This window comes from Hevea brasiliensis, chromosome 3 (genome assembly GCF_030052815.1).
Source record: "Hevea brasiliensis isolate MT/VB/25A 57/8 chromosome 3, ASM3005281v1, whole genome shotgun sequence".
NCBI lineage: Eukaryota > Viridiplantae > Streptophyta > Magnoliopsida > Malpighiales > Euphorbiaceae > Hevea > Hevea brasiliensis.
The window spans coordinates 9613013-9636467 of NC_079495.1; the positions used below are offsets into that span (position 1 = coordinate 9613013).

Sequence of the window (23455 nt, forward strand, 5' to 3'; positions counted from 1 at the left end):
TCATACCTGAGCTGAGAAGGAAGTTGCTTAAGTTCTACCTTAGGTGCATCTTCTTCCTTGAATGATGGTTGCTTAAATTCAACTTTTTCCTTTTGTGTGAGTTGAAAAACTGGAGCAGAAATAAATGGTGGACTACCCTCTAGATGTTGAGCATATGCAACCACATGAGGGTTGTCATAGTCTATGCCTTCTCCATGAACCAAACAATTTTCAAGTGGATCTTCTGGATATTTCTTTCTGAAATGTTCTTCAACCAGCTCATCAATAATATCAACTCTCAAGCAAGTATCAGCTTCAGAATGATGTTTCTTCATAGTGTTATTAATATTGAAAACCAATTGCTCTTCGCCAACTCTAAGAGTCAATTTTTCTCCCTTCACGTCAATCAAAGCACCAGCTAAAGCCAGGAAAGGCCTTCCCAAGATAATTGGAATATTAAAATCTTCCTCCATGTCCAAGATGACAAAGTCAACAGGTATATAAAACTTTCCAACCTTCAGAGGCACATTCTCCAAAATCCCTTCAGGATACTTGATTGATCTGTCAGCTAACTGAAGAGAAATATGGGTTGGCTTTAGATCTCCCATATTGAGCTTCTCATAAATTGAGAGGGGCATGAGGCTAACACTAGCCCCTAAATCACATAAGGCTTTTGTAGAACATGATTCCCCAATGTGGCATGGAATTGAAAAACTCCCTGGATCCTTGAGCTTTGGAGGAAGTTTTCTTTGGAGGATAGCACTGCATTCTTCTGTCAAAGCTACAGTTTCATCATCTTCAAGTTTCTTCTTGTTTGAGAGAATTTCTTTCAAGAATTTTGCATAAGAGGGCATTTATGAAAGAGCATCAATAAATGGCACATTTATGTAAAGTTTCTTCAAAACCTCTAAGAACTTCCCAAATTGCTTATCAAGCTTGGCTTTTTGAAATCTTTGTGGAAAGGGAAGTTGTGGCTTGTAGGGCTCAGGAGGTATATACTTCTCTTCCTTCTCTTCAATTTTCTCTTTACATTTTTCTGCACTCTCTTGTTTTTCACTCTCATCAGTTTCTTTTTTATTTTCTCTCTTCTCACTGTTTTCACTCTTCTCATCATTTATAACTTTCCCACTTCTTAAAGTAATAGCTTGACACTGCTCTCTTGGGTTTTCTGGTTGACTTGGTAGTTTTCCAAAAGACTTGGCACTTGAGGAAGATGCTTGTTGTGCAATCTGATTTTCCAGCATTCTGTTATGTGTTTGCATATGTTCTAGCCTTGCTTTCACCTCTCTCATCTCCTCATCATGCTTATTTTGATTAGCAAGAATCTGTTGCAATAAAGCTTCAGTGGTGGAATTTTGTTCTTGCTATTTTGGTGGAGGATTCATATTTTTCTGCTGAAAATTAGGCAATGGTTGCCTATTTTGCTGATATGAAACTCCTTGTTGCTGTTGTGGTTGAAAATTCTGATTTGGAACTTGACTTTCTTGATTTCCCATGAAAAGTTGGGATGATTCCTCCAATTTGGATTATAAGTTTGAGAATAAGGATTCCCCATTTGCTTGTTTCCATAATTACCAACATATGCTGCTTGTTCTCCATAATCTACTCCACAGTTGGTAGTTTCCTCTGCATAAGCCACTTGTTGTGAACTTCCAGATGATGATGTTAAACTAACCAACATACTCAAGTCTTCCATCTTCTTAGCCAAAACATTAGTAAGTGCATCAAACTTTGCATTAATCATGTTGAATGGATCAAGATCATACATTCCAAAGACTTGCCTTTTTGAGTTGGAGCTGGTCCTCTTGGACTACTCCAAAGATGAGTATTCTTTGCAATTTTCTCCAATAGTTCATAAGCTTCATCTTCATGCTTCATAATAAATTCTCCTCTTTGAGCATCAATAATCCCTCTAATTGCAGGAGTGACATTTGTGTAAAAATTCTGATTTATCATCCATTTTGGAATGGCATGATGTGGGCATAATCTCTCTAATTCCTTCCATCTCATCCATGACTCATAAAGAGTTTCATCTTCTCTTGGTCTGAAAGCTGTCATTTGATTCCTCAATTCTTGAGTTTTTCCAGGTGGAAAATATTGTGCAAGAAATGCATCAGTGAGTTGCTCCCAATTTGTAATGGAGTTGTGAGGTAAAGAATCAAGCCAATCCAATGCTCTATCTTTCAAAGAGAATGGGAATAGCTTCAGTCTTGCTGCATCATCAGATACTCCAGGTTGTTTTTGCATGTCACAAATCATAGCAAACTTCTTCAGATGTGTGTGTGGATTTTCAGAAGGATGACCTCCAAATTGAGAATTCTGAATCATTTGAAGAACTCCAAAATCCATCTTGTAGCTATTTGCATCAATTCTTGGTCTTGCTATGCTCTCTCTCAAGTCATCAAAACGTGGAAAAGCATGATCCATCATACTTCCCCTAGACAGATTAGCATTTACTACCTCTTCACCATGGGCTGCATTTTCATTGTTTTGATCATTTCCAGCATTAACACCAATTCTCATTCTTTCATCAGCCATGACTTCTTCTAATTCAGTTTCTCTCAAGGCTTCTTTTCTTTTTTTGGTTTCTTTCTTGTTGGCCTTACAAAATTTCTCAATTTCAGGATTGAATAATAAGGATGTATCACTTGTGCTTCTAGCTCTTCTCATAAAAGATTAAAAGTACCTGAAAAATAACAAACAAACACAAAATGAAAAGATAACAAAAACTAAAATAAAACTATAGACAATTAAAATAATCAAGAATTCAATCTTAAACAAACAACTCCCCGGCAACGGCGCCAAAAACTTGATGCATCCCTACCGCAAGTGCACGGGTCGTACAAGTAGTATAGAAAAGATATCGTTTCCACGAGGAGTTGTGTTAATGATTGAATTTTTGATATAAAAAGTTGAGTAAATTGAAATATTTTTGAAATTAAAGTAATGAATTAATGGGTATTGAGAATGTGAAATCTATGTATGCAAAATTAATAATCTATTCAACAATGTATTAATCAAACTAAAATTGCATCAAATTGAAATAAGCAAGTTCAAATATGGCAATATTCAAAATGGCAAGTAATTAAATTCGATTAGAAATTAACAATGGTAAAAAGGCGATTCCGGAGTTCGGGATTTCATATTCGAGCTATTTTGGGATTTTAAATTGGTTATCCAATCTTGTGAAACTAATGGTTTTAAGGAGATTAATTCTTAATTCCTTTGAATTCCCTTTCGAGTGAGACAAAGAGTGCCTTAATCAATCTAATTCTACTTTCGTGGAGTTAGAATTAATTAAGACCCATTAAGTTCTTTAATTAATCTGTGAATCCTCTTAATCCTTAGTCTATTTCTAGATCTAAGTTAATTAAGTCCAATTCCTTGATTATCTATCACAAGGCCTTCTCCTTTCGGTGCTTCAACCATGGATTAAGAACATTACTTAATGGGATCCTACACTAAGCATGTCATTAAGCACACAAGAAATGAATAAAACTCATTAAGACCACAAAATATGGATTACCCAATCAAAATCCACAAAATATCTCAAATATTACAACCCTTACTCCAGAATCAAAAGTAAACTACTCACTATCCATAATGCTTACAAGATGTATTGAGTTTAAATGGAAATAAAGCTTTAATCTAAGCTAAGGAATAAGAAATTAAACACTAGAAATGTGGAAAAATGTAAGGAAAGAAAGAAATCTACAAATCTTGGTTGAAAATGGTGTGGAAGGTGAAAGTGACTCTTCAAATTCTGCCTCTCCTCTCCTTTCCTTTTCTGCTCCTTGTCTCCCTTTAAAATGGGAAAATGGGACTATTTATAGTATTTTCTGACATGGAGCCCTAAAATGGTATGTTCTAGGAGGAATTATCTGAGGGAATCTTCTGCTAGCTCATTAATGAACTCTTTATGGGACTGCATAAGTCATGCAGTCCCTTATGCAGTTTTCGATTGTTTCTGGGTCACTTATGCGAAACTGCATGACTTGGTGCATAGGTTATGCACAATTCCGTGAAAGTGCATAAGGGAGGCGTGAATGTGCATAAGCTATACAGTCTCCTTATGCACATTTAACGGTTCTGGAAGCGTTGATTTTTCTCCTTATGCAGATCTGCATAGCTTATGCGACAAGTTATGCACAATTTGATCAATGCATATTTCAGCTTGAAAACTTGTTTTTGACATCTTTGGCTGTAGAAGACACTCCTCAATGGCAAAATTCTCTTCGGTCCTTCAAAAACACCATTTTTCCTACAAAACAAAGTAAAAATTACAAATTAATGCAAAATTGACAACTATGAAAAACTAACTAATTAACTAATGAAATTAGCTAAAAATGACTAATAATCAAATAAAAATGGTTATAAAATTAGACCTAAATGACTATGCAAAATGTATGCATCAGCACACCAATGGCAGCCCCAATCTTGACTTCCTAAGCCTTGCCAACCACTTGTAATTGTGGTTTTAAGCTTTAGTGAGGGTGTATGGGTGTATAGGGTACTGGAAACCTTTTCTACCAATTTTAATTCAAAGGAAACAAATATTTTCTCTTTGAATCAATAAGAAATGGATAGAGGAGAATGAGAACCATAGTTGCCGTCCAAATGGAGAGAAGGAAGAAGAATGATTTCTCTTTCTTCCTTTTCCCTTATATACAAAAGTCGACACTCACTTATTCCCTTGCCACATGTCATCATAAGATCCAATCTTACTTTTGTTTGACTTAATCTCATCAAGCCAAATGTCAAGCTCCAATTAAATCACAAAAAGATGGTCTTCCATCATGGGAAGATAAGTGGCAAGCTTGTATGGTGCCATGTGTAACCATCTCATGGTGCCATATGTCACCATGTGAAAAGACCAATTTACCTTTACTTTTTAATTTGAGTTCTTAACCCAACATTATAATTTCTCCTCTTCAAATTAATTTATATCAAATATAAATTAATTGATTAATTAATCTTCATTAATTAATTTCTCACAATTAAATTCATATTTAAATAATTTAAATATAAATTTAATTTATGCTATATATCCAATAACCTAGATTTGGTTTCAAGTCATGCTAGGGACTTTGCAATCTTATTGCAAACCAAACCTAATTAATTAATTAATTAATTAAACTCTTTAATTAATCAATTAAATCACATTTTACTTGGTGATTAACTTGTGTAGATGTGTGACTTACTAGGCTTATTACTTATTAGCAATGAGAAATGATATTATCTCTTAATATCATTAGAACTCTTTCTTACCGTAAATGATTTCTCTAAATCATTTCAGGCATCTCATAGACTATGGTTGACACCTAGCATAGCATACCATGGCTACCCAATCAGTAATAAAGAATACCTTAAATGAACCTTTAATTATATGTTACCATGCACTAGAATCTCTCCATTACAAAATCCCAATTCTAGCTGGAGTCATGGTTAATGTCAAACTCCATTTGCTATGAATATTATGTTCTCTTTTAATTTTAATTCTTGATTAATTAGATTTTCTTGTCAGAAACTTTTTTCTGACCAAATCTATCTGTCCTGGCCAGGAACTTAAGTCATCAAGAATAATTAAATAAACATAGGATTTTATCTTTATTTACTTAGGGTAATGGATTCCATCTTGATCAACACCTATCTCCATATATAACTAGTAGGAGACAACATATGCCCATATACCCATACACAGTACGAGTATGAAAGCAGCATCAAACTCAAACCACCTATATACAAGATAACTATGTTATCTCAGGTCTAAAGATTATATGCACTGATATGATATATGACAATGCATTGACAAGAGTAAACTTCATGTGCTTGTCATAAGCGTCACTGGTTCGGTCTACTTATCGTGTATAAGTGTCTATCATGTTTGTTATGTGGCATGAGACTCACCACTCCAACTTATTTATATCTCATATTAATAATTTGGGAACAAACATGATTACAATCTTTCTGGATAAGTCATGTCTTTTGTGAAGTATCTTAGATTGTGAACCAATTTATGATACTTTGTGCTATAAATACTATCACTCATATTCTTAAAACTTAAGAATAGAATTTCTAACAAAACATCAATGGACCTTTTCAATTACACATAAATGGATTATGTAAACAGAAAAATCAAATTGCCTTTTATTAATTTTATTTTACAAGAATTAAGGTGTATTATAGAATGTTTACTGGAATTGAAATATTTTATGAAATATTTTAAAAGTTTAAGGTATTACGAGATTTTTTTTCGTAAAGTTGAAATATGAAATGATTTATTTGATCAAATGGTGAATTTAAACCAAATTTTGAAGTCCATAAAGTTTTGATTTTAATTTTGATTTTTGTTTGATTTGGTCCAATTCAAATCCAAAAGTCTAATTTTTTAATTTTTAAATAAAAAAATATAATTTTATTCAAAATCAAATCGAACAGTTTTAATTAAATTTCAATTCAATTCATTTACAGTTCGAATCAAAACACAAATTTGATCAGTTTAAACCAGCTTAATTCTAGTTTTGAATAGGCCCATAATTAAATCTACATCTAGCTCTATGACTATAAATTGTTGAATGCAGTTCAGATTTCAAAACTACCTTAATTTAATTTATTATAAATTGAAGATATAATATATATAATAAAATTTATGTATAAAACAGATGAAATTTATATGTTTATATTTTAAATTTATAATAAATTAAATTTAAGTAAATTTTTTTTCTTAAATTCTAATAATTAACACCAACATATAATATATAGATTAAATTCTGTATAGAGCTTAAATTTAACAAAATGTCAAAACCAAACCCAAAAGCAAAAAGAAAAAGCTTTGACTATAGCACAAAATGATCATTGGATGCCAATATTATCATTGATTTTGAGTTGGTCTAGTTAAGTGTATTATATATCAAATACAATTTATTAGCTGTAATTATGGTGTTAATTGGTTTACAATCAATTTTTATATGTTAATTACACTATTAAATCTTTGTCTTTTTATTTTATTTTTTTTTAATAAATGGAAAACAATTTTCCTTTTTATTAGAATTTGGCATAAAGCCATAAACCAAATCTAAAATATAAAAATTATCCTGTAAACATAGAAATTATTATGGGCATTCAGTGTATATGCATCTATATACATACACATTTTCTCTAAAAAATATGGGTCTCATCTCTTTATAATTTAATAAAAATTAATTTATTATATTTGAAAAAGTATTATTTTTTAGTACTCCTGTAATAATTAGCTCTGCAAATAATTCAATAAGGTCACTTGCTTGTATTTCTCCCTCTTAAGGTCTATTTAATATTGTCGTTGAAATTGGTATTTGTAACATCCCTAATTTTTAAATAATTATTATATATATATATATATATATATATTTTTTTTTTTTTATTCTAACCCTGGTGTTGTGGATTTCGCGTATGTACTTTCATATCATAGAAATTCGATCGTCTCCTGGATCCGTAATTTCGGGCCGAGCAAATAATCTGCTGGAACCATTTCAGAATTGGGTCAAGATTATAAGCTACCCCATAGTTTTCAGACGTTCTGAATGCGTTCCAGTTGTCAGATTTGGTATAGGTAAACTCGAACTCTACATTACTCAATTTTTGCCTTGTACTGGGTTAGAATAAAATTTATAAAATATCCGTGGATGATAAGAAAATTACGATTCCTATTGCAATAGCCTTATAATATTGTTAAGGATCGCGGGATAGGTTTATAGAATTTTTAAAGTTAGTTTGGATAGTTTTTGAAAAATATTATTTTTGAAGTCTTATAATTGAATTGTCTGATGTTGAGATTATTGCTTTGTTTGGAGGGCCTAGGAGGGCTATATAATGATGATGAGATATGAGTTGAGTTTAGAAGTGTTATTTGAACCATTTTGTAGGTTAGTTAAGTCATAGGTATAGGGGAGACTACTTGATTTTCAAGACAACTTAGGTGTCTTTTCTAAACTTGTATTGAGTAAATTATATTAAATAATTGCAAGGAAATTGTCAGTGGCAGGATGACCTTCCTCCTCCGCTACCCTTGATGACCTCGGTTCAAGTTTGTGAGTAAAATATTAATTTTAATTGTAATTTCGATATTATTATATGTTCAAGCATGCCCATGCATCACTTATAAATATGTATCTATATAGTTAAACACTAGGCACATTTTATATTGTATTCATAATTGTTGAAGTGCCATGTATGTTATTTGTGATAATTTGGAGTAGTGTGTGTGCATGGCGTGCGTGTGGTATGGTATTGGATATGAACAGGACGGGTAGACACAGCTTGAGAGACACTCGCTGGGACCCCGCATTTGGTTTATTAAGCGAAAATCCGGCTTGAGAAACACTCGCTTACAGAGGTTGGATTAAGAGGGCTGTATAGGGAATCAGCTCCCATATATGTATTGCTTGACAATATTGGGTGTGTAAATGCTCCAAAATTGCCTTTTTGCTGTTATGATATGAAAATTATGATGATGTTGCATTTCACTCCACAGGGTGCATTAGTTTTAGATAGTTATAGAGATTATGATTAAAATTGGTATTTTACTCTATGAGTTGAATGCTCACTCATATTCATCTATTTTTCCAGGCTACAGGAGGATTATTTGTTGTGACTAACCTGCTCTTCTTCTTCGCAAGTCCATTAATAGTATTTAATGTATTTTGTATAATTGAGTTAAATTTTATATTCTGCATGTGTTAGAAGCACTTATTTTTTTTATTTTATTTTATTTTTTTTTTGGCCTGTATTATAAAAGTTATGTTGGACCTGTAAAATTATTAATTGTATGCATGATGGGATTGGATGAGGGAGCTGAACTCCTATTTGAGTTATGACATTTTGATTATGTGGAGGGTGAGCTGAGCACCCCAATTTATTACATATTGTGTTTACAGATCGGACGAATAAAAATTTTCCCGTTGAATGGTCCATTTTATAGTCGGACTCTGTCCAATTGAATTCTTGAAATTGGGCTCAGATGAGCCTTAGAGTTGGGTTGAGGAATAATTAGGCTTACTATGGGCCTCGGGGGCTTTAAGTTAGCCCAAGACTTAGTGCTGGTCCGGCCTATAGATTGGGTAGTAACAGTATTAAAAAAAATATTTTTTTTCAAATATATTAGTTAGAAAGTATTTTAAAAAATTAAAATTAAATTTAACATATTTTAGTTATTAAAACACTAAAATAATAAGATAACTTTTCAAAAAAAGTAATTTAAAAAAATTTATTTTATTATATTAATATTTTTATAATTAAAATTTATTAAATTTAGTTTAATTTTTTTACTACTCTCCAATTAATATATATCAAAATAATATTTTTTTCGATAACAGTTCTAATAACAAATTTACCCCATTTTAATATTAAAACATCAATGTCAGATAACAACTTAAAATCTCACATAACCACCAGCTTCTCTTATTAATTACCACAATTTCAATCAATCAAACCTTTCACAACTCTCACGCTCAAAACTACTCTCAAATAATTTTTTAATTGAAATTCAGTCATTGACTTTGGTTTTATGTAGGATCCATAGCCTCATTATCTAAAGAATAATTTCAACATACTCAATCAAAATTTATTGATTTGAATTTAAAATTTTACAATTTTAAAATAAATAATTAATATTACTCATGCAAAAATTTATTGACAAATAAATATAATTTAAAAAATAATGATTAATAAATAATATCACATCAAATAATTTTTTTCTAATTTATTTATTAACTAATTAATAATGAAAATAAAATTATTTAAAATTAAAATGAAAATTTAAATAGCATGTATTATAATTTCCCCTTTTTAATATTAAAATTACTTTCAGTATCGTACTTCAGTTACTGTAGTGGCACGACAAGGAATCCAGGAATATTACACTCACGGGAGAAGTTGTCAAGGGGTACAACCGTAATTTAAGGGAAAAACAAGGTTAATTTGATATGTGGCACCGTTAGGTCTACATTCTGAAACTGTGGCTAAGCTGTCAAAAGTTGACTGCCCAACGTCTACGAAATAAATTAATATATTAAAAAAATAAAAAGAGAGATAGAAACAATTGGCACGTGGGGCTTGGTTTTCCTTGGCTGTATCCCTGTGTACGAATCATAGGTGTGCATCAATTTACCGCTTTGCAGTTGCAGCGGATTGTGGTTCAGAAAATTATTTTTTAAATATATTAATTAAAAAATATTTAAAATTAAATTAAATAAATATTAATTTAATAATATTAAAATAATAAAATTTTAATGATATTAAAATTATGTTTTTTTAAAGTAATTTTAAATCTCTGAGCTCAGTATCAAATAATACGTATTAATTAAAAAAAATTATCAAATTTATACACAATTAATAGAAAATGTTAAATTTATTTCCTTTTATATTAGTTAATATGCTTAAAACTGAATTACACTCTTATACGGAAGTTAAATTTAGTTATTTTTAATTTTTTATTTAATTTAATTTAAAAATTTTAATTTAAGTTTAATTTAATTTAAAAATAAAAAATAAAAAATTAAATTTCTTAATTTTTAAATTTCGATGCTGTTATCTTATAATCAATTTTATATTATATTTAATTTTAATTACTGATTTAATTATTTGAGAGGTTGTATAAGTCAATCCAATCGATATTCTCTCTCTTATTTTGCAGATCTATACTGGCAAAAAAAATCCAATGATATTGTTCTTGGATTTTTCCTATTGATATGGACCTGCAAGATAAGAGAGTGAACACCGATTGGGTTGATTTGATAATTTATTCAATGCTTAAATTAGTAATAAAAACGAGTAAAATATAGAATTGATTATATATAACAACAACAGGTTAAATTAAAAAATAAAAAAATTTAGTTTCAAAATTAAGAAATTAAATTTATTAGGTTAAATTGAGTTTAAATTGAGAATTTTGAGTTAAATTAGATAAAAAATTGAAAATGGATTAAATTAAACTTTTTTAATAAATACAAGGACTAAATTAAACATTTTGCTTTAATTGATATATCAAAATTTGGCAAAAAAAAAAAACTATCAAAATGCTAACAAATAACAATTAGTCATTTATTTCCATAGCAAACAATAAAAGATACATAATTTCTTTAACAAAAAGTATTATTACTTAATCCTATTGTGGATGAATTGTGATATTTATTTAAATTCTATAAATTAATGTAATTTTTAAAAATTTAAATTGTTAATATATCGATTGTGGTGTAAATTTTTAATTAAAAAAAAGTGTTATTGAAGAATTCTCATAACAAAAATAGTTATATGCAATTATTAGTGACACGAGAAAATAATTTTATATAATATTTTAATTTAAGAGACGGATTTTTATTGTAGATCACTGTCACCATTTATAAATAAAATTAATTTATCTGCTAAAAAAAAGAGGTAATATGATATGCTCAAATATTTAATACATTTTTCTCTTTTATTTTGATTTACTTTCCATAGAGTAAGTCTTTTATTAAAAAACTATATTAAAAAAATAATACCTCCAATATATATTAGAATAAAAATAATAATAACATTAATTTAATATTAAGATTATAAATAATTATTATAGAGTAATGTAAATTTAAAAAATTATTAATTATTAACAAATTGCGATTGCACCATAAATTTGGTAATATTAATATAATTAGTAAATTTTTACTAGTTATGCATTAGTCAAATTATTATTTTTAAATGATATATAATTAATTTGTGAATAACATAAATATTAATGTCACGACCCAACCTATGGGTCAGACCGGCACTAGGACCTGGGTCAGTCTAAAGGCCCCGAGGCCCGTAGCAAGCCTAACTATTCACTTAACCAAACTCTAAGGCCCATTTGGGCCCAATTTCACGAAATCAACCGGACGGAGTCCGGCCATAAAGTGGACCTTTCAACGGGGAGTTTTTGACTCACCCGACCTGTAAACAAAATATATCATCAATTGGGGAGCTCAGCTCACCCTCCACATACTCACATCAACATAAAGATATATAGGAGCTCAGCTCCCTCATCCAGTCCATCAAACATGTATATAATAATTTTTCAGGTCCACATAACAATAATATTACAGACCCGAATCATTTAAATAATTCTAACACATGCGAAAAATCTAGGAGTAAATAAAATTATACAAATACTGAATAACAACCTGCGAAGAAGAAAAGCAGGTTAACCACAATAAAATTCTCTTGTAGCCTGAAAAAATATTGAACAGGAGTGAGCGTTCGACTCAGAGAGTAAAATATCAATTTTAACCATAATCTCTATAACTATCTAAAACTAATGCACCCTAGGGAGTGAAGTGCAACACCAGCAATAATTTTACATTATAACATCAAAAAGGTAATTTGGAGCACTCACACACCCAGTAACATCAATCATAATATATATGGGAGCTGATCCCCTATACAGCTCTCTTAATTCCAACTGTGCCAGCGAAGAACTCGGCTCGGACTTCCACTTAATAACCAAATCGGGGTCCCAGCGAAGAACTCAAGCCGTGTCTACCCCGAAGGACCGGGTCCCAGCAAAGAACTCAAGCCATGTCTACCCCGAAGGACCGGGTCCCAGCGAAGATCTCAAGCCGTGTCTACCCGTCCTATCCATAGTCCACACCACATCACACGCACGCCAACGCACACACACTGCTCCAAATTACCACAACAACATACATGACACTTTCACAGTTATGAATGCAACATAAATCGTGCCTAAAGTTTATCTACATAGATATATGCATATAAGTGATGCATGGGCATGCTTGAACATATAATAATAGTGAAATTACAATTAAAATTAATATTTTACTCACAGACTTGACAACGGTTACTGTGGCGGCTGGGCGGAGGAAGAAGGCTGTCCCGGCTCACCTGACAATTACATTACAATTATTTAATACAAATGACTCAATATAATCAAGAAAAGACCAAATACGTCCTAAGTCGTGTCGAAAATCCGGCAGAGTCTCCCCTATACCTAGGACATACCAAACCTGCAAAATGGCTCAAAACACACTTCTATATTCACAATCCATATATCCACAACTCAATCACGTCACACAGCCCCTCCTGGGCCCATCAAATCAGTCATCCATCACAATATGTAAAATTTCAATTTAGTCCTTATAATTGATCATTTTTGCAAAAACTACCCAAATAAGCTCTAAAAATTCTAAAACTTTGCCCCGCGGTCCTTAGCGATATTACTAGGCTATTGCAAAAAGAATCATAATTTTCTGAGCTACCACGAATATTTTATGAATTTTTAATCCTATTTAAGCACTAGAAAATTACGAAAAAGCAAGGTTTGGGTTTACCTTTGCCGATTCCGACTCTAGAGGCGCGCTCGGGACGTCTGACAATGGGGGGTAGCCAAAACTTCGGTCCAATTCGGAGACTTTTCTGGTAACGGGTCTGTCTGGCCGGAAATTCACAGACCCGGACAACTGTCGAATTTCCGCGAATTGAAGATACCTACACGAAGCCCACAACACGGGGGTTAGTACATAAATTTTTCAGAATTTTCTAAGCTCATTTAATGATCGAAAAGACACTGCGAAGTTTCGTGGGACCCACCGAAAAACGGTGTCGAAAAAATTCGAAATTTATGTCGCCGCGAAGCTCTCGACGAGTGGAGCGCTCTGGTACTCTCGGTTTTCTCGTGGGATTCACGGTTTGCGAGAAATCTAGCCCAAAAGTCAAAATGGGCTAAAACTTCCCGAGCAAAAATTGGACAAACCGCTCGATGGATTTCAGTGTTCTTGGTGTCTATGGAAAGCTCTCGACGAGTAAATAATTTTAGACACAAGACTCGGTCCAATTGGTGGCCGGATCGGCCAAATTTTGGCCGAAAAGCCGAGGAGTCGCGCGCGCGCTGCACGTTGTTTCTGGGGCCGTTTTCCGGCGTTCCAGTGGCGGCCGTGGGGAGGGTCAAGTGGCGCGGCGAGTGGGGAGGCGGGGAGGTGGCGCGGCAAGGGGAGGAGGGAGGAGAGAGAAAAGAGAGAGAGAAGGGGAGGAGGTCGGGACGCGCGGAAGAAAAGAGAAGAAGAAAAGAAGCCGGTCCGATTCGATCGGTCCGATCTGATCCGGTTCGATTCGATTCTGCCGGTTCGATTCGGAATACAAAATTTTGAATTTTTATTCTACATCGGGACCGAAAACGAGGTCCAAAAATTCTGAAAAAATTCCAGAAAACTCAGAAAAATTCGTAGACTCTAAATATATTTTTAGTTTTGCCACGTGGTCTTTAAATTAATTTTTAAAAATCATCAAAGTTTATATTTTCGGAAAATCAAACCCGATTTTAAAAATCTGAAAAATCTCAAAAAAAATTCATAAAATTTAAATAAAATTAAAATACAAAAATGCTCATAAAATAATAAAATTTAAAATTTTGGGGTGTTACAATTAATTTATTTTTGGTAACTCTATAATAGTTGGATATGGAATGTATAATTTGTTCTGCTCTCACAAGTTAGACTTAACTTTTAAAGCCATAGAGAGATTGTCATTTTGAAGAGACATGTGTAATTTGGGAATAATTAAAAATGGAATTAAGAACCTTAAATTTTATTTAGAAGGTATTTGGCTTAATTTATGAAAATAAGCTTATAAATTTAAATTTATAAATATTTAAAATTTTAAACAGTTACGTGTTTAATTAAAATAATTATAAGCGACAAATAATGTTTAGTAAAAAATAGCTTATAAGTATATTTATTATTAAAATGATTAAAAAGGATAGTAAATGATATTATGATGAAATTTTAAAAATTAAATTAGAATAATATAGTAAAATAATTTATCAAAATATCTTATAAGCATATGATTATGATTACTAAAATGAAAAACTAGCTCTAAATTATTTTTTTTAACTTATAAACTCAACTTATATTTAAAAAAATTATTATAAATAGAGAGGTCAATTTATTTTTATAATTTATAAGTTGGTTTAACTAGTCTATAAGTTAATATAAATATCCTCTTCATTGTATATTATACATACATACATATATATATATATATATATATATATATATATATATATATATATATATACATATATATATATATATATAATTATGAACAACTCATCATTTCCTAGTATTTCTCACTAGTATCAGTTTGCAGATTTTTTTTTTTAAGTAAAATTTAATTAAAGTATGAAAATTCATGCCACAAGGGGTTGATTCAGATACTAGGGGAGATTCATTTAAACTGATAGTCTTGGTATCATAAGTATTCTAAATTAGATTAATTGCCAAAAAAATCATGAAATTTGTCAATTTTTATAATTAAACACTAAAGTTTACATAATTACCAATTAAATCGTCACGTTTGATTGATGTCACAGTGATTCAACTATCAATAAACTATTAGTATGTGGTACTTGAGAAGTAATTATAATAGTTTTTATTTTGACTATTGTGGTTGAGAGCTGCACTTTATAAATTTATTGATAGCTGATATTAATGGACAATTAATTCAAGAAAATAACCGTTCTTAATTTCTTCTAGTGGTTTTATCCACCTTATAAATAGCCCGAAAAAAGAGCTATTGGTACATTTGCTTCAATAAAGAAATAATCTTAAGGAGAAAGTTATAGAGTTGAAGAAAATTAACAATAAAATCTCTAAGAAATTGATACATCTCAGTGAATAATATGATTAAAATGATATACTAATTAATAATTTACCAAGTAGAGTTGAAGTATTGACAAAGCACTTTATAAGTTTATTAATAGTTGATATTAATAGACAATTGATTCTAGAAAATTACTGTTTTAATTTCTTTTAGTGGTTTGATCCACCTTGCAAATGGCCCAAACAAGAAGCTACTGACACATTTGTTTCAGTGCTTTTAAGGAGAAAGTTATAGAATTTGAGGAAATTAGCAACAAAATCGTTGAAAAATGAATGCAGCTTAGTGAATAGTATAATTAAAATGATATACTAATTAATAATTTGCAAAGTAGAGTTAAAGTTGTAACATCCTCCATTTATTCTAAAAGAATTCATAGGAATTGTAAAATTAATTGTGTGTGAAATTGTTTCCATTCGTACCTAGGCAGTTAGCCACCAAGAGTTAGAGGACTAAAATGAATTAATTAATAAGTTAAGGGGCAAATAAAATATTGGAAGACTAACTTGAATCAATTATAAAGTTGAAGGGAAAATTTTGAAATGATAAAGTGATCAACCAATAGGAAGTTGAAACCTCACTAACGACCATTGGGTAATAACTCAAAGAACCTCTCCTTATTTCCCCAAGGCAGTCAGCCAACTTAACCATTCTTTCCCTTTCTTTTGTTTTCTTTCAACATCAAATTCTCTCAAGATTCGAAGAAGAGACATCCAACAAAAACACTAGGTCATTCCATTTCTAAAGGCTTAAGAAAAAGGAGTAAGAAAGCTTAGTGATTTAAGCTTGAAGATACCAAATTCTTGAAGGGTTTTGGTGGAGATTGAAGGGAGAAGGGGTAGCAGCTGGTTTACAACTAAGGTTAGTGCTATAATCTTTATTTTTGATTAAGTTTGAGTAGGGATATCATTAGGGATAAGGGGGAATTACAATATAGTGAAAAGGATAGCTAGTAGGGTGATGGAACCTTGGTTCTGCCAGTGGGTTGCAGAATCAGTTACATTTAAAAATTCATAACTTGGGCTAGAAAAGTTGAATTTCTATGATCTTTATGTCTATGAAAACCTTGATGAATGCCTTAAAACCTTGTTTCATGTTAAACCTAATTCCCCTATTAAGATGAGGTTTGAAGGCAAAACTTTTTATTACTCAAATATGAAAAACTGACGTGATTGTTTCTAAAAGCTAGACAACTAATTTTAAAAATTCATAACTTGTGTTATAGAACTTCAAATAGTGTGATTCTTGAACCGTTAGAAAGCTTAATGAATGTCCTGAAACTTTGTAGTTATGGCCAAGATTTGATTTTGCCAGCTGTATAGTGAAATTTTTACATTTCCTATTATTACTCTGAATGTGATTAAAGTCTAGAGTAGGTTGCGCCTTTTAATTTCATAACTTGAGATGTAGACCTGAGTTTGATATGATTCAAAGTGGTGATTGAAATAGACATATGAAAGTTGGATTCTGGAAAGTATGGCATGAAACCCTTGTTCTTAGAAGTTTTGGTGGAATTTTAAATTTGTTGCCCTATTTTTCTGAATTGACTGGAAATTTGCAATGGTGTTTGTGTTTAATGATATTGATTATGAATGAGTTATGATAAAAAGGGAAATTGGTAAGTATGTTTTGATTGAATAAATTACATGTAATATTAATAATGTGTATGCCCATTCTAAGTCTAAAAATAGATGGCATGAGGAAATTGACTAGTCAATTGTTAAAATTGTGCACAATAACTTGGCTTATGCCATGATGAGGATACTTGGCTTTATGCCATGATATGGATACTTGGCTATATGCCATAATGAGGATTCTTGTCACTTGAATTGTCTAGACATTGTAATTGGGCCAAGGAATAAATAAAAAAAAGGAGTATGTGAAAAAGGTATTCATACAATGCTTGCACTTTGATTGTAAATGTTAAATCTTGAAAATGTATGCAATTAAATGTCTTATTGAATTGTGTAGGATTGCATTTGTATTATAGAAATAAAATATTTAGAAACATGATTCATGATATTATGCATGATTGGCTTGCATATATATTGTGGTATAACATCATTTAGTTATAGCACCACAAGCTGAAGGAGCGGAAGCATGAAAAATATAAGTTTAGATAATTGAATTCAAAATTTTTCTTCTATGGTGTCATGCATCATGCAAGATTCATTGTTTATCTATTTGATTTCAATGTTAAACAACATATTAAAACTCTTTTAATATGTTTTTGGATCTATATTTGTCATTCAAGATTTTAGAATTAACAGATTAATTCTTTAGAACCCTAGATTAGATCAAGAATAAGTGCACTAACCTTTTGATGTACTGTAGTTGTGTTTGGCACCTTTAGGATGCACCTAGGACACCAGATATTGTCCCTCTAGCTTGTCCATGCCAAGATCACCAATGGCAGCCCCTTGAACAGCTTCTCAAGCCTTTCCAATCAAATAGAAATTCAGGTTTTGCCTTTAGAGAGATTACAGATGTATACATGACACTAGAAACGATTTCTAGTATTTTTAATTCAAGAAAATGTTGACAATTCTCTTTGAATTGATGAGAGATGAAGAAGAAGAGAGGAAGAGCACTCCAAGGGTGGCGGCACATATGAAAAACAATAGCTTATCCTTTTACTCTTTCATAACAGCACATTATATAGCTAGGTCATCACTTAAAACCCTTGCCACATGTCACCTTCTGATTGGCTCTTAGTTTAATTAACCCAATCACATTATGCCAAGTGTCAAACTTAGATTTAATCTTGACTTTGATAATCTTACATGATTAAAACACAAATGGTAAGCTCATGGTGCCACATGTCACCTTGTGAAATGACCAAAATACCCTTGTGTCTTAATTTTGAGTTCTCAATCCAAAATAATTATTTCTCTTCTTCTAATCAATTTACATCAAATATAAATTAATTAATTAATCTCTATTAATTATTTTCTCATAATTAAATTCATATTTAAATACTTTAAATATAAATTTAACTTATACTATACATCTAATAACCTAGATTTGGTTTCAAGCCATGATAGGGACTTTGCAATCTAATTGCAAACCAAACATATTTAATTAATTAATTAAACTCTTTAACTAATTAATTAAATCACATTTAATTTGGTGATTACTTGTGTATGTGTGTGACTCACTAGGCTCATCACTAATTGGCAATGAGATATGAAATTGTTACACCTTACCCCTCTGTAAGACATAACATGATCCCGTAGAATACTTAATGAACTACCGAACTTCACCTACCGATAACTCATTAAGTACCCTACAAGGGATTTTAAAAACAATTTTCTTACTTTTTAGAAGTGGTGAGCATTTTCTAATAGGTATTAAAAATATTTAATTAGAATTTGAAAACTAGTTAAAATTTTTTGTCCATTTTTATTTGTTCGCAAATTTTAGAAAAATTTCAGCAGAGTGCCGTCTGTATTTTAATAAAACAGTTCTTCAAATACCTGTAAAAACACTTCCAATAATTTGTTTCATCAATTCAACAACTACCACAACAAACTTCAACATCATTTCTCAAACTCCAAAATTCAAATCAATAATTCACAACTCAATATTTCTATTCATTTTTTTCATTAAAGTAAAAACAAATTACATTTATCAACCACTTTACATTAGCAAATCCAAAATGATATTGTTACAACTTTATACAACTGCTCATGACCAGTTTTTACATATACATACAGTTACATACACAAATATAAATATTACATTCAGGGTATAAATTTATACCCGACAAAACTTCAGGAAAGGTAGTTCCAAGATCCTTAGTAGCTCACTCTGCTGCTCCTCTAGTCTTTATATCTGCGACAGCAATAACAGTCATCTCTGAGTACTATGACTCAGTGGTGCACAACATACTAAAATAACAGTTTATGCATAATTCAAATCACATTTATTCAATTATTGAACTGAACATGAAAAGCAGACACAAAACATGATTTATAAATTTTTTGTCTAAACAATTTCATTTAAGAAGTCTCAAAACAATTTAATAAAAATACATAGTTATATCATGCCATTTAAAACATATTCATCTCAATAGCCAGAGGCTTATGGGAAATCACAAAGCTAGCTAGCTCAAACTACGGGTACCCACTCAATTTCTTCGTCTACTAGCACACACCTCAACACTTCAGCCAGAGAGGGAATCAAAATTCGAAACTATTTCTTCCCACTAGTGATGCTAGTGAGGTATTCAAATATATGGTCATGACACTGTGGTTTCAAAACTATCTTAACAATTTACTAAACATTTATTGCCATTTCAAACACATACAAGTAAACTTTCAACAACTTAAGTCAAAAGTATAATACACATTTTCCAATATAAGTAATTCATTTCATGCACTTTGCAAATGAATTTTAAAGAATATTAATATTGTGCACAAACCTTAAGCGAGTCGCCTCTTGGCCTTAACTCGATACTTCGGGTTCTTTCCCGGTATTCTTTTCAACTGAAACACACAATTTTATAGTGTTTCAGTATCATAAATTATTATAAGTCCAAAAATAATTTCAAATCTATTTATATCTAACTTTAATATGTTTAATTTGACGTTCTTTAAAATTTGTATTTCGGGGTTACTATTCACGATACTATTCAAGTCAATTTGTTGACTTTCTAATGTTTAATAGGTATGGGAATTCTAATTTCACCCATATACCACATTTTGGTTACCTAATTTGTTGGTTTTGGTTGTTTTCTCAAACTTCAAGTCTCTTAGGCACAAATTTCAAATTTTTAGTTTTGGTATTCAGTTTTGCACTGTTCCATTCGTCATGTTGCTGTGGAAATTTGACTACATTTTCTTCATAGAAGTTGTTCTTTATTGTCTTAATTTTATTTCTCTTTTTGAATCACTCCATTTAGAGTTTTGTAGCCCTAGTTATGGCCATTTGAACATGGCTAGTCGGATTTGGTGTTACCAAGAATTCTGGACATTTACTGGTTAATGGCAGTTTTTGTGGGTTGACTGCAGGTGAGTTTTTGGATAATTTATGGTCAAATTTTTGGTTTATTGTCTTCATGAAAGTTGTAGGGCTATATCTTAGCTTTCTACTGGTAAAAATTCAGGTCTTTTGGACCTTCCTAGACCAAGTTATAGTCATTTACATAACTACTGTTCATTTGATCATTTTTGTACAGGTCAGTTTGCCAATTCCGGATTTGGCCTAATTGTTCACTAAGTTATGGTCACTTTCTGGGTATGATTCCTAAATGAAAAATGTGTCATTTTGTGTCTAGTTCCATTCCCAATTAGCTTCACACCAATTGGGTTGGTAAATTTTTAGTTTTGGTCCCTGAAAGGGACCTAGGTCATGTTACCTACAGATTGACCCTCTCCAATCTGAATTGGAACTTGGTTCCAACAATTCATACACACTACAAATGGTCACAATTGACCATTTCTCAACTCAAATAAGGTCAATAACATCATTTGGCCAATTTTCAAATTTTTCTTCAATTTTTTTCTCCCAAACCCTAAGTCAAGAACTCTAATTTTCTAAATTCTTCATAATTCATATAATTAAAATGTTCTAATCATCTTTACATGCTTAATCAAGCTTACATACATAATTAATTGAACTAAAGCACTTCAACATCTCCTAACCCCATGGCGGTCGAATTCTCACTCCCGTTATTCAAGCATGGTTTTCTTTATTTCTAATGAAATTTCATCACATTTAAACTTAAATTCATGCATTTGATAAAAATCTAAGCTTAAAGTTACACTTACCTCAATTTGTGAATTCCCTAATTCTTCAATTCTCCACTTTCCTCTTCCTTTTTGTTCACAAGATGCTTGTCAAGATCCAAGAACAAGATTTCCTTAAGAAATCTTAGGGAAATTATGGCTAGATTAGGGTTTGTGAAGCTTGGGGTATGGTTATTAATGGTGGAAGATGAAATAAGGAAAGAGATGAGTGAGAGTGAGAGAGGTGATGGAAATGGAAGAAGAAGTGTAATTTTTTTTTCTTTTTGTTATTTTATGCTCTTTTAATAGATAATTATCCCACAAATTTCAATTTTTTAAATATTAGATTTATTGCATCATGTTTATGTCATGCATAATGTCATAACTTTTTGATTTTTTTTCTGGATTTTTCATTCCTTTTTCATTTCTTTTCCATTTACTTCTTTAATTTAATTCTTAATCCTGAAATTTTCTTTTCTCCAATTTTATTAAACAGTTAGATCAGGTGTTAGCTCTAGGGGTGAATTGACCAAATTGCCCCCCGCCGGTTCGATCCGGTTTGCAAGTAATTCAATATTTCTTTCGGATCGCTGACCTAATTATTTGACCTGCTTAACAATTTTTTTTCATGATTTTCTCTTTTCCACTGTGTTCGCAATAGTCTTAAGGATCGCAGCGTCACATTTTACGGTTCGAAATTTGAGTTTTGACTGACCTTGCAGTCATTTCCGAAAAGGTCACCCATCGCTGTGACTCCCGGCTCATTTAACATTTTGTGTTCTGTTTTTCTTATTTATACTTAACTATTTGGCAATTACTAATTATTTGCATTTAGGGCTTAACTAGGTGTCTTAGACGTGGTTGTAATTCTCTTAATTATTCGAACAGACACCGATCACCGAAACAGTAAAATGTACTAGGCTATGCAAATAGGGGTGTTACAATTCTCTCCCCCTTAAAATAAATTTCGTCTCGAAATTTTACCTAGTATTATTTTTTGAACAGCTGTGGGTGCTGTCTCCTCATGTCCTTCTTTCGTTCCCAAGTAGCCTCCTGGCCCGAATGATGGTTCCACAGCACTTTCACTAACGCTATTTGCTTGTTCCATAGCTGCTTCACCTCATAAGCCAGAATCTCTATGGGTTCTTCCTCATATGCGAGGTCTGGATTCACCTCAATCTCTTCTACTGGTAGTACATGAGATGGGTTAGATCTGTACCTCCTCAACATAGACATATGGAAGACGTTATATATCTTCTCCAACTCTAAAGGTAGTGCCAAGCGATATGCCAAGGGACTCACTCTCTCCAGAACCTCATATGGCCCAATGAAACGAGGACTCAGTTTCCCCTTTCTGCCGAATCTCATAATTCTCTTCCAAGGGAAAACTTTGAGAAATACTTTATCACCCACTGCATATTCAATATCCCTTATCTTCATATCAATATAGGACTTCTGACGGTCTAATGCAGCCTTAAGTCGATCTCTGATCAATCTGATTTTCTCTTCAGTTTGCTGAACAATTTCTGGCCCAATCATTTTTCTTTCACCTACCTCATCCTAACACAATGGGGTTCTACATTTTTGGCATACAAAGCTTCATATGGAGGCATCCCAATGCTTGATTGGTAGCTGTTGTTGTAAGCGAACTCAATCAAAGGCAAGTGTGTGTCCCAACTGCCCTCAAACTCAATCACACAAGCCCATAGCATGTCCTCCAAGATCTGAATTACTCTCTCAGACCGGCCATCTGTTTGTGGGTGGAATGTCTTGATGAAGCTCAATCTAGTTCCTAGGGCTCTTAGAAGACTACCTTTGAATCTAGAAGTGAACCTAGGATCTCTGTCTGATATAATGGATACTGGCACTCTATGCAGTCTTACTATCTCATCAATGTACAACTTGGCCAATCTTTCTAAACTGTAGTCCATCCAGACAGGCAGAAAATGAGCAGACTTGGTCAGTCTGTCAACTATAACCCATACTGTGTCATGACTCTTCTGTGTCCTCGGAAGTCCCATCACAAAATCTATAGTTATTCTCTCCCATTTCCATTTCAATACTGGTAATGGATGTAACAAACCAGC

At 31.8% G+C, this 23455-nt stretch overlaps 1 non-coding gene across 1 annotated transcript; it reads left to right on the top strand.

Annotated features, from left to right (window-relative positions):
* Positions 1–1945: 1945 nt before the first annotated feature.
* Positions 1946–2052, top strand: LOC131178903 (small nucleolar RNA R71). The gene has a single exon (XR_009147911.1). It is a non-coding gene; the product is annotated as a small nucleolar RNA R71 (small nucleolar RNA).
* The last annotated feature ends 21403 nt before the right edge of the window (positions 2053–23455 follow it).